The sequence below is a fragment of the Phocoena phocoena genome, chromosome 2 (genome assembly GCF_963924675.1).
Source record: "Phocoena phocoena chromosome 2, mPhoPho1.1, whole genome shotgun sequence".
Classification (NCBI taxonomy): domain Eukaryota; kingdom Metazoa; phylum Chordata; class Mammalia; order Artiodactyla; family Phocoenidae; genus Phocoena; species Phocoena phocoena.
The window spans coordinates 123,275,487-123,289,075 of record NC_089220.1 but is presented as its reverse complement, the minus strand read 5'-3'; positions in this window follow the sequence as shown (position 1 = coordinate 123,289,075).

Sequence of the window (13,589 nt, the reverse complement as noted above, 5' to 3'; positions counted from 1 at the left end):
TCCAGGCATGTTGACATCCACAGAGGTGTATTGGTGAGCTGAAACTCCCACCCAGCCCACTCCTAATGAGGAGGCACTCCTTCCCTCAAGTGTTGATAAAGGCTGATAAGGGAGAGAGGAGCTGAATAAAACCTCAAAAACTGGCTGTAAACATCCTAAATTTTGCAAAATCCATAAACACAGAGATATGCGAGGCTGCACAAACCACAACTAGGGTAAACCCCAAATAATCTGCATAAAGGTCCATCATAGTCAAACTTCTGGGAACTAAAGACCAAAAAAAAAATTCTTGAAAGCTATACCATACTTATATGGGAAGACCAACTGAACGACAGCAAAGTCCTTATGAAAAACTATGGCAGCCAGGAGGAAGTGGTATGACATTGTTTCATGTGCTGAAAGAATTGTCAACCTATAGTTTTATATCTAGTAAAAGATGACAGAGTCCCCCAATAATCCTCATCCCAAAGAGAATAAAAAATTTGGTTTTTTTCCTCCTCACCTGAATCAAAGTCTTCATTTCCTGCCCCAGGCTTTATCTCTTGCTAGAATTAATGACAATAAGAACATCTATCCAGAAGAAACCAACTATTAGCCACAGTGGCACATTTCCTCAAGTCCTATGGCCCCAACATGGAGGACACAGAGCAGCTTGACATTGGAACATTTCCCAAAGTTGGAGATGACTTTCAACCCTGTTACTGTGTGAAATTGTGCTATATATAATTTATATGATGCTGATTTTCTTTTGTGAAAAACTTCTTTAAAAAACCTTCTCTTTTACCACATTTTACTTCTCACCTTCTTACATATACACTTTCAAAATATAGCATGTTAGTAAGTTGAGAAAATCTTAAATATCTGGACTAGTCTACATTGTAGAGCTATGGTAGCCAACACTAGTCATATATAGCCTTAAATTTAAAAGTAAAATTCAGTTCCTCCGTTGCTCTAGGTACATTTCAAGATCTCAATGTGGCTAGTGGCTCTGGTATTGGCAGTACAGATACAGAATATTTCCAACATTTCCATTTCCAATATTTCCTACTGACATCCTATTTCAGAGGTATGCTGTTACTTTTATCCTTGGGGCATATTTCACTTCTTGGGACATAGTTGTTTTACATGAATAGTGAACTGTGGAATTATATATCTGAAATGTGTATTCAAGTTATCACATAGAACAAATCCAGTTTTGCGTCAACATTCTCCACATTTCCTTAATGTCTCAGTGTCTTTGTCAGAAAAGTTCTTTTGCCCATTGGAAATATGAAGTGCTCAGAAGGTGCAGATCATTGTGCATTAAGGAAGAAACCAAAATAAAGCCTTAGAAAATTTACAATATGAAGTACATAGATTTGATTAAAATATCCTTCCCCTGACACACACAGACACACACACACACACACACACACACACACACATACAAATAACATCAATCAAAATTCAATGTCCCCAAAGTTATCTATGTACTTTGTTTAAATGATAATAATATTTAATTGCAAGGTTTGCATGTTTCTCTTCTTCTTGTTAAGATGCCTTCATGTTGTCCTCATGCAATTAAGAACTGGCTACTATAGTTAGCATATAAATTTAATTGAAAAATTGTATATAACTCTCCAAACAAGTATACTTGGAATGAAATTATCAAGATTAATTTCAATAATTAGTTGCAGCTATTTCTGCTATAGTCTTTTGCTGAAGTCTTTTGCTCGAGTGACAAAATAAAATACTCATGTAAAGATGGTGTGTTACCGGCATCAAGTGTAGGCCCAGAGTTAGGAAATAGCCCCAAATGCAGGAAATTCTCAGGGAGATAGTAGTATGTGATTGTTATAAGGGGAAAAATTTTAAACTGGTGAAACTGTAGAATCAAATCTAAGAATTGTACTACATCCTTAACTGTAAATGAAGAGGTCACGTTGACTGACCCTTCCCATTCAATACTGCACCAGGGTACCAACACTCACCTCCAGTATAAGGGATGATCCATGACTTCATTTCGGTTAGGCCAGTGTTTCCCAAGTTTTCATGTGCTTATGAATCAACCAGAGAGCTTGTTAAAATGCAGATTCCTGAGCTCTGTCTTAGAGATTCTGATTAATTGGATCAAGGTTGGACCAAAGAATCTGCATTTTGAAAAATACCCCATATCATTGGATGCAAATATTCTATGAATCACTCTTTAAAGAGCATGAACCGAAGTCTCCTTTTCTTCATAGATTCTCTAACCTAAATTTTAAACTATTTCTTACAGTGTGTAAGAACATGATTTAGACAATCCTGGGTTAGAATCTTACATCTCTATTTAGTCTTATTAACCTTGGATAAATTACTTACTGCTTTTAATAGTGAGTTTATTTATCCTCAATATTGTTGTAATTGTTCTTGTCATTACCACATATCTACAATGAGCATCATCTGTCTAGAAACATACAGTTTCTATTATGAAACTTACATGTGACAGAAGAATTTCTTCCAGGTGTCTGTGTGGTATCCTGTTGGATTTATAGCCCAATCCAATAACCTCTACAGTCACAGAATTATTTCTTCCTTTCTATAGCTTTAGAACTGTTACTCTTTTCTCTTTTGCTCTATTCTCCCACTCTTTTTTTCTCCCTCCCTCCCTTCCTTTCTTCCCCCCTTCCATCTATACTTCCTTCCTTCCTGATTTATTCTTAAGATTATAATTTATCCCATAGTCCCTAAAGTATCATATATATATGCAATCTGCTAGATTCAAATCAGAAATTTTATTTCTGGAGTTTTTCAAGGGTCCATATTCTACTGAACTAGGGTCATTTTATTGACACACATTTTAAGATGTGTTAAAGTTGACTTTACTGTCTTCTGCTCTCAGTAATGGCCTTCCTGGTCATCTCACAAATGGAAAGTTACCTTAAGTGACTGATAGCGGCTCACAGACACTGACACTGTGTCTACATGACCACCTTAGGAGAGCACCAACTAGTGTATTTTTAAGCATTGTATCTATAATGTTAGTTTTTATCCAAGTTGCATACTATAAAATTGATATTTTTTTTATTTACTGAAAAATTTTTTTATTTTTGCTTTTGTCCAACAGTTTAACATTTTTTTCATTTGTATGGTTTGAGGTGCCAGAATATTGAGTAATTCAGTTAAACCTCGTCCCAGGTAATTGATTCACTAGAGAAAATAGAAGAGAGATGTGGTATAAATAGAAATGCCTGCTTTATACTCTTTTGGTTTTCTTTTAATTGATATCAGGACATAACTGCAAAGTTCTAATCCATCAAAGCTGCAGGGCATGGTGGGTTCTTCGTGTGTATATATTGCATCAATATACTGCCAAAATAATATCAAAGAAGAAAAACCCAGAACCCCATGTCCTGATCTAAACAAACTAATGACCAAAATAATCAATAAATAAAATTCCTTATTTTTTAAAAAATTGTATTGACATTTACTTGTTCATTATTTCATTTCTTTATTCAACAAATTTGAATATATTTTATGTGTCAGTCAAAGATAATTGAAACAAAAGCCCTGCTCCCTCGGGCTCACAGTCCAGTCCATGAGACAAGCTACTGGACTTAAAAGAGACACAGAATGGAGGGGGAAGATGGCAGGAGAATAAGACACGGAGATCACCTTCCTCCCCACAGATACATAAGAAATACATCTACACGTGGAACAACTCCTACAGAACACCCACTGAACGCTGGCAGAAGACCTCAGACCTCCCAAAAGGCAAGAAGCTCCCCACGTATCTGGGTAGGGCAAAAGAAAAAAGAAAAAACAGAGACAAAAGAATAGGCACGGGACCTGCACCAGTGGGAGGGAGCTGTGAAGGAGGAAAGGTTTCCACACACTAGAAGCCCTTCGCGGGCAGAGACTGCGGGTGGCGGAGGGGGGAACTTCGGAGCCGTGGAGGAGAGCACAGCAACAGGGGTGCGGAGGGCAAAGTGGAGAGATTCCCACACAGAGGATAGGTGCCGACTGGCACTCACCAGCCCGAGAGGCTTGTCTGCTAACCTGCTGGGGCGGGCGGGGGCTGGGGCTCGGACTTCGGTCGGATCGCAGGGAGAGGACTGGTGGAGCGAATACAGCCTGAAGTGGTTAGCGCACCACGGCTAGCCGGGAGGGAGTCCAGGAGAAGTCTGGACCTGCCGAAGAGGCAAGACACGTTTTCTTGCCTCTTTGTTTCTCGGTGTGCGAGGAGAGGGGAGTAAGAGCGCTGCTTAAAGGAGCTCCAGAGATGGACACGAGCCACGGCAATCAGCGCGGACCCCGGAGACAGGCATGAGACGCTAAGGCCACTACTGCCGCCAACAAGAAGCCTGTGTGCAAGCACAAGTCACTATCCACACCTCCCTTCCGGGGAGCCTGTGCAGCCCGCCACTGCCAGGGTCCCGGGATCCAGGGACAACTTTCCCGGGAGAACACACGGCACGCCTCAGGCTGGTGCAACGTCACATCAGCCTCTGCCGCCGCAGGCTCGCCCTGCACTCCATGCCCCTCCCTACCCCACGCCTGAGTGAGCCAGAGCTACCGGATCAGCTGCTCCTTTAACCCCGTCCTGTCTGAGCAAAGAACAGACGCCCACCAGTGACCTATACACAGAGGCGGGGCCAAATCCAAAGCTGAACACCAGGAGCTGTGTGAATAAAGAAGAGAAAGGGAAATTTCTCCCAGCAGCCTCAGGAGCAGTGGATTAAATCTCCACAATCAACTTGATGTACCCTGCACTGGTGGAAAACCTGAAGAGACAACAAACCATCCCAAACTGAGGGGGTGGACTTTGAGAGCAAGATATATTATTTTTTCCCCTTCTCCTCTTTTTCTGAGTGTGTATTTGTATCCTTGTGTGATATTTCATCTGTATACATTTGCTTTCACCATTTGTCCTAGGGTTCTGTCTATCCATTTTTTTGTTTCATTTTTTACTTAAAATTTTTTTTTCTTAATAATTACTTTTTTATTTAAATAACTTTATTTTATTTTATCTTACTTTATTTTATTTTAGCCTCTATTTTTCTTTCTTTCTTTCTTTCTAATTTTTCTCCCTTTTATTCTGAGCCATGGGGATGAAAGGCTCTGGGTGCTGCAGCCAGGAGTCAGTGCTGTGCCTCTGAGGTAAGAGAGCCAACTTCAGGACACTGGTCCACAAGAGACCTCCCAGCTCCATGTAATATCAAACGGTGAAAATCTCCCAGAGATCTCCATCTCAAAACCGACACCCAGCTTCACTCAACAACCAGCAAGCAACAGTGCTGGACACCCTATGCCAAACAACTAGCAAGACAGGAACACAACCCCACCCATTAGCAGAGAGGCTGCCTAAAATCATAATAAGTCCACAGACACCCCAAAACACACCACCAGACATGGACCTACCCACCAGAAAGACAAGATCCAGCCTCATCCACCAGAACAGAGGCACTAGTCCCCTCCACCAGGAAGCCTACACAACCCACTGAACCAACTTTAGCCACTGGGGACAGACACCAAAAAAACGGGAGCTACAAACCTGCAGCCTGCACAAAGGAGACCCCAAACACAGTAAGATAAGCAAAATGAGAAGACAGAAAAACACACAGCAGATGAAGGAGCAAGATAAAAACCCACACACCTAAGAAATGAAGAGGAAATAGGCAGTCTACCTGAAAAAGAATTAAGAATAATGATAGTAAAGATGATCCAAAATCTTGGAAATAGAATAGAGAAAATGCAAGAAACATTTAACAAGGACCTAGAAGAACTAAAGAGGAAACAAGCAATGATGAACAACAAAATAAATGAAATTAAAAATACTCTAGATAGGATCAATAGCAGAATAACTGAGGCAGAAGAACGGATAAGTGACCTGGAAGATAAAATAGTGGAAATAACTACTGCAGAGCAGAATAAAGAAAAAAGAATGAAAAAAATTGAGGACAGTCTCAGAGACCTCTGGGACAACATTAAATGCACCAACATTCGAATTATAGGGGTCCCAGAAGAAGAAGAGAAAAACAAAAGGGACTGAGAAAATATTTGATGAGATTATAGTTGAAAACTTCCCTAATATGGGAAAGGAAATAGTTAATCAAGTCCAGGAAGCACAGAGGGTCCCATACAGGATAAATCCAAGGAGAAACATGTCAAGACACATATTAATTTAACTGTCAAAAATTAAATATAAAGAAAACATATTAAAAGCAGCAAGGGAAAAGCAACATATAACACACAAGGGAATCCCCATAAGGTTAACAGCTGATCTTTCAGCAGAAACTCTGCAAGGCAGAAAGGAGTGGCAGGACATATTTAAAGTGATGAAGGAGAAAAACCTACAACCAAGATTACTCTACCCAGCAAGGATCTCATTCAGATTTGATGGAGAAATTAAAACCTTTACAGACAAGCAAAAGCTGAGAGAGTTCAGCACCACCAAGCCAGCTTTACAACAAATGCTAAAGGAACTTCTCTAGGCAAGAAACACAAAAAGGAAAAGACCTACAATAACAAAGGCAAAACAATTCAGAAAATGGGAATAGGAACATACATATCGATAATTACCTTAAATGTAAATGGACTAAATGCTCCCACCAAAACACACAGATTGGCGGAATGGATACAAAAACAAGACCCATCTATATGCTGTCTACAGGAGACCCAATTCAGACCTAGAGACACATACAGACTGAAAGTGAGGGGATGGAAAAAGATAGTCCATGCAAATGGAAATCAAAAGAAAGCTGGAGTAGCAATTCTCATATCAGACAAAATAGACTTTAAAATAAGGACTATTACAACTAACAAAGGAGGACACTGCATAATGATCAAGGGGTCGATCCAAGAAGAAGATATAACAATTGTAAATATGTATGCACCCAACATAGGAGCACCTCAATATATAAGGCAAATACTAACAGCCATAAAAGGGGAAATTCACCGTAACACATTCATAGTAGGAGACTTTAACACCCCACTTTCACCAATGGAAATATCATCCAAAATGAAAATAAATACGGAAACACAAGCTTCAAATGATACATTAAACAAGATGGACTTAATTGATATTTATAGGACATTCCATCCAAAAACAACAGAATACACATTTTTCTCAAATGCTCATGGACATTCTCCAGGACAGATCATATATTGGGTCACAAATCAAGCCTTGGTAAATTTAAGAAAATTGAAATCGTATCAAGTATCTTTTCTGACCACAGTGCTATGAAACAAGATATCAATTACAGGAAAAGATCTCTAAAAAATACAAACACATGGAGGCTAAACAATGCAATACTTAATAAAGGAGTGATCACTGAAGAAATCAAAATTACCTAGAAACAAATGACAATGGAGACACGATGATGCAAAACTTATGGGTTGCAGCAAAAGCAGTTCTAAGAGGGAAGTTTATAACAATACAATTCTACCTTAAGAAACAGGAAACATCTCGAATAAACAACATAACCTTGCACCTCAAGCAATTAGAGAAAGAAGAACAAAAAAACACCAAAGTTAGCAGAAAGAAAGAAATCATCAAAATCAGATCAGAAATAAATGAAAAAGAAATGAAGGAAACAATAGCAAAGATCAAAAAAACTAAAAGCTGGTTCTTTGAGAAGATAAATAAAATTGATAAACCATTAGCCAGACTCACCAAGAAAAAAAGGGAGAAGACTCAAATCAATAGAATTAGAAATGAAAAAGGAGAAGTAACAACAGACACTGCAGAAGTACAAAAGATCATGATAGATTACTACAAGCAACTCTATGTCAATGAAATGGGCAACCTGGAAGTAATGGACAAATTCTTAGAAATGCACAACCTGCCAAGACTGAATCAGGAAGAAGTAGAAAAAATGAAGAGACCAATCACAAGCACTGAAATTGAAACTGTGATTAAAAATCTCCCAACAAACAAAAGCCCAGGACCAGATGTCTTCACAGGCGAATTCTATCAAACATTTAGAGAAGAGCTAACACCTATCCTTCTCAAACTCTTCCAAAATATAGCAGAGGGAGGAACACTCCCAAACTCATTCTACGAGGCCACCATCACCCTGATACCAAAAACAGACAAAGATGTCAGAAAGAAAGAAAACTACAGGTCAATATCACTGATGAATCTAGATGCAAAAATCTTGAACAAAATACTAGCAAATAGAACCCAACAGCACATTAAAAGGATCATACACCATGATCAAGTGGGGTTTATTCCTGGAATGCAAGGATTCTTCAATATATGCAAATAAGTCAATGTGACACACCATATTAACAAATTGAAAGAGCAAAACCATATGATCATCTCAATAGATGCAGAGACAGCTTTCGACAAAATTCAACACCCATTTATGGTAAAAACCCTGCAGAAAGTAGGTATAGAGGGAACTTTCCTCAACATAATAAAGGCCATATATGACAAACCCACAGCCAACATCATCCTCAATGGTGAAAAACTGAAACCATTTCCATTAAGATCAGGAACAAGACAAGGTTGCCCACTCTCACCAGTATTATTCAACATAGTTTTGGAAGTTTTAGCCACAGCAATCAGAGAAGAAAAAAAATAAAAGGAATCTAAATCAGAAAAGAAGAAGTAAAGCTGTCACTGTTTGTAGATGACATGATACTATACATAGAGAATCCTAAAGATGCTACCAGAAAACTACTAGAGCTAATCAATGAATTTGATAAAGTAGCAGGATACAAAATTAATGCACAGAAATCTCTGGCATTCCTATACACTAATGATGAAAAATCTGAAAGTGAAATCAATAAAACACTCCCATTTACCACTGCAACAAAAAGAATAATATATCTAGGAATAAACCTACCTAAGGAGACAAAAGACCTGTATGCAGAAATTTATAACACTGATGAAAGAAATTAAAGATGATACAAACAGATGGAGAGATATACCATGTTCTTGGATTGGAAGAATCAACATTGTGAAAATGGCTCTACTACCCAAAGCAATCTACATATTCAATGCAATCCCTATCAAATTACCACTGGCATTTTTCACAGAACTAGAACAAAAAATTTCACAATTTGTATGGAAACACAAAAGACCCCCAATGGCCAAAGCAATCTTGAGGATGAAAAATGGAGCTGGAGGAATCAGGATCCCTGACTTCAGACTATACTACAAAGCTACAGTAATCAAGACAGTATGGTACTGGCACAAAAACAAAAAGATAGATAAATGGAACAGGATAGAAAGCCCAGAGATAAACTCATGCACATATGGTCACCTTATCTTTGATAAAGGAGGCAGGAATGTACAGTGGAGCAAGGACAGCATCTTCAGTAAGTGGTGCTGGGAAAACTGGACAGGTACATGTAAAAGTATGAGATTAGAACACTCCCTAACACCATACACAAAAATAAGCTCAAAATGGATTAAAGACCTAAATGTAAGGCCAGAAACTATCAAACTCGTAGAGGAAAACATAGGCTGAACACTCTATGACATAAATCATAGCAAGATCCTTTTTGACCCACCTCCTAGAGAAATGGAAATAAAAACACAAATAAACAAATGGGACCTAATGAAACTCCAAAGCTTTTGCACAGCAAAGGAAACCATAAAGAAGACCAAAAGACAACCTTCAGAATGGGAGAAAATATTTGCCAATGAAGCAACTCACAAAGGATTAATCTCCAAAATTTATAAGCAGCTCATGCAGCTCAATATCAAAAAAACAAACAATCCAATCCAAAAATGGGCAGAAGACCTAAATAGGCATTTCTCCAAAGAAGATATACAGATTGCCAACAAATACATGAAAGAATGCTCAACATCATTAATCATTAGAGAAATGCAAATCAAAACTACAATGAGATATCATCTCACACCAGTCAGAATGGCCATCATCAAAAAATCTAGAAACAATAAATGCTGGAGAGGGTGTGGAGAAAAAGGAACACTCTTGCACTGCTGGTGGGAATGTGAATTGGTTCAGCCACTATGGAGAACAGTATGGAGGTTCCTTAAAAAACTACAAATAGAAGTACCATATGACTCAGCAATCCCACTACTGGGCATGTACCCTGAAAGAACCATAATTCAAAAAGAGTCATGTACCAAAATGTTCATTGCAGCTCTATTTACAATAGCCAGGTCATGGAAGCAACCTAAGTGTCCATCATTGGATGAATGGATAAAGAATATGTGGCACATATATACAATGGAATATTACTCAGCCATAAAAACAAATGAACTTGAGTTATTTGTAGTGAGGTGGATGGACCTAGAGTCTGTCATACAGAGTGAAGTAAGTCAGAAAGAAAAGGACAAATACCGTATGCTAACACATATATATGGAATCTAAGGGGAAAAAAGTCATGAAGAACCTAGGGCTAAGATGGGAATAAAGACACAGACCTACTAGAGAATGGAGTTGAGGATGTGGGGAGGGGAAGGGTAGGCTGTGACAAAGTGAGAGAGTGGCATGGACATATATACACTACCAAATGTAGAATAGATAGCTAGTGGGAAGCAGCCGCATAGAACAGGGAGATCCGCTCAGTGCTTTGTGACCACCTAGAGGGGTGGGATAGGGAGGATGGGAGGGAGGGACACCCAAGAGGGAAGATATATGGGAACGTATATACATATATATACCTGATTCGCTTTGTTTTAGAGCAGAAACTGACACACTGTTGTGGAGCAATTGTACTCTAATAAAGATGTTAAAAAAAAAAAGACTGTGTGCACAAGACAGCCTTTCTCAACAGTCATAATGTGTTGTCCTTTTTATCCTGGGGTGAATGTGATTTGCTATTATTTTGTTGAGGATTTTTTTTTTTTGGCATCTTTGTTGGGGTATGGTTGCTTTGCAGTGGTGTGTTGGTTTCTTCTTTATAACAAAGTGATGTTGAGGACTTTTGTATCTAGGTTACTGAGGGATACTGTTTTTAGTTTTCTTGTACTGTTTCTGTCTTGTTTTAGTGTCACAGTGATGCTAACATCATAAACGAGTTTCGAAGTACTCTCTTATTTTCTCTTTTCTGAAGAATCTCTGTAGAATTGGTGTTATTTCTTCCTTAAGTGCTTGGTAGAATTCACTTATGAAACCATCTGGGGTTAAAGTTTTCTTTATGGGGTGATTTTAACTATACATTCAATTTTTTAAAACAGTTATAGGGCTACTCAGGTTATATGTTTTTCTTGAATAAGAATTGTTAGTTTGTGTCTTTTGAAGAATTTGTCTATTACATTTAATTTTTCAGGTTTTTTGGCATAAAGTTGTCCACAATATTCCCTTTTAAGTTGTGATTTTTATTATATGTAAAATATACCTCAATAAAGCTGAAAGAATAAAATGTTTAAAAATTTTTTTAAAAATTATGTCTGTAAAAAAAAAAAAAAAAAGAGAGAGACACAGCATGAAGCCAAGAGTGTAACATGGATTTCAGATATGCAGATACTTCATTTCTCATGCCAGGCACCTTGGCACCACTTGGCCTTTGCTCAGCCAGAGCTCAGCTCCTTCTGCCCTCTTTCTGGGCTCCTGCAATAGAATGATTTAAACTTGTTCTTTGACAATTAGTTAACACATGGCCCTTTCTCTTTGGCTTCCCTTGGTCCTTCTTCCTTTATCAGACTTCCCAAACTGCCCGCAACTTTCCTCCAGAGAAAATCAATCACTCCCTTCTCTGAGCTCCCCAAACACTCAGAACACGCCTCTTCTTTTAAAAAAAATTTATTTTATATTGGAGTATAGTTGATTTACAATATTATGTTAGTTTCAGGTGTACACCAAAGTGATTCAGTTATACACATACGTATATCTATTCTTTTTCAAATTCTTTTCCCATTTAGGTTATTACAGAATATTGAGTATAGTTCCCTATGCTATACAGTAGGTTCTTGCTGTTTACCTATTTTTCATATAGTAGTGTATATATGTTAATCCCAAACTCCTAATTTACAGCCCCTCCACCTTTCCCCTTTGGTAACCATAACTTTGTTTTCTATGTCTGAGTCTATTTCTGTTTTGTAAATAAGTTCATTTGTATCACTTTTTTAAGATTCCACATATAAGTGATATCATATGATATTTTCTTTCTCTCAGACATAAAAAAGAATGAAATACTGCCATTTGCAGCAACATGGATGGACCCAGAGGTGATCATACTAAGTAAAGTAAGTCACACAGAGAAAGACAGAACATACCTCTTAAGAGCAGCCGCCCCATTTTATTATAATTGTGGTTTATGTTTGTTTCCAATCAGAAGAGGACCTTCTGGAAAGAAGAGCCTGGTCACACTACGTCCTTTCAGTGTTTGGGCCACTAGGTCCTCACAATGCATCCTGGGTTGTATTGACTCAAGCAGGAGGAGAGCCATCCACCACTGCCACTGTGCACCCTCCATGTCAGCCTCCTTGTCACCTGCCTCTTTGTCTTTCTGAAAGCGCTGCAGGGAGATTTTGCAACAAGAAGTAATAACAGGTAGCCCTCTTGTGGATGAGCATGAGATGAACCAATTCCCATTTGTGAGAAATAGGTAAGCCTTCTTGATAAGACACACATATGGCGTTTTTCCTGCCACCACCCTGGGGCTGTTCTGCCTTGTGTTTCAGCACTGACCCCTTGCAGGGGCATTAGAGCATCACCTATGAGGCTTGTGTGTTAGCTTGGTGGTTGTCTGAGCTTTCAGGAAAGTGGAATGTTTTGGCTGCTAAGAAAAGAGTTTTTTCTGTGTTTTGGCCAGGAAACTCTCCATGGCTGTGTTGCTGGCAAAGCAGGAATTGTGGTGGTGAGTAATAACTGCAGACTGTTAATCAACACGATGAATGAAGTCCTACATGTTCTCTAACCCAGCCCCAACTGGAGATTTGTTATAAATCATCCAAGATTAAATTGAAGGAAACACCAAATTTAAGTAGAGAACCTGATCCACTGGGCCAAACTGTCCCTAAAATACAACGTGAAAGTCCCACCTCTGATGCCCTGGGCTCATCACTTACTCCTGAAGCTTATTTATAATACAACCCAAGAAAGAGTATGCTTTTTTCTTACCTTTAAGGCCTCTCTTTCCTCTTCGGAATATCTCACCTTTTTATGCCATGGGAAAAAGGTGGTTAGAAAAAATTAAATTTTAACTTACAGATTCTGAGTGTGTCTCAGTGTGAAAAAAATCACTTCATATTTTGGGCAGTAAAATGAATCTGAAGTCTGTCGCACGTGTGATTGTCTCCTAGGAGACCCAAGCGTGAATCATCACCATGGAGACTACTTGGGCCCTCACTGCTCGAAATCATGAATGTATATTATCAGCCAGGGTTTGTTTTGGGGGAGGAAAGACTATAACTACCGGCAACTACTACAGAGTTGTGTGCCCAAGGTGAGCTGTGGGCTGCGACCACTGCAAGTCTGCTCTGGCAGCGTGAGTGGGAAATCTCATGGGCTGTGCTTTTAAAACACCTCTAGGACCTGAGAGAAGATAGGCCCATCCTCAGAAACATAGCAGCACCCAGGAGATGGAGCCGGCAGCCAGTCATCCGGGGGAGAGTCACTCTGAAAGCTGGGCTTTGGGAAGATGCCAACCCAGAAGTAGCCCTTCCTTTGTTGGCCCTACCCCATGCAGTGCCATGCTGGGGCTGG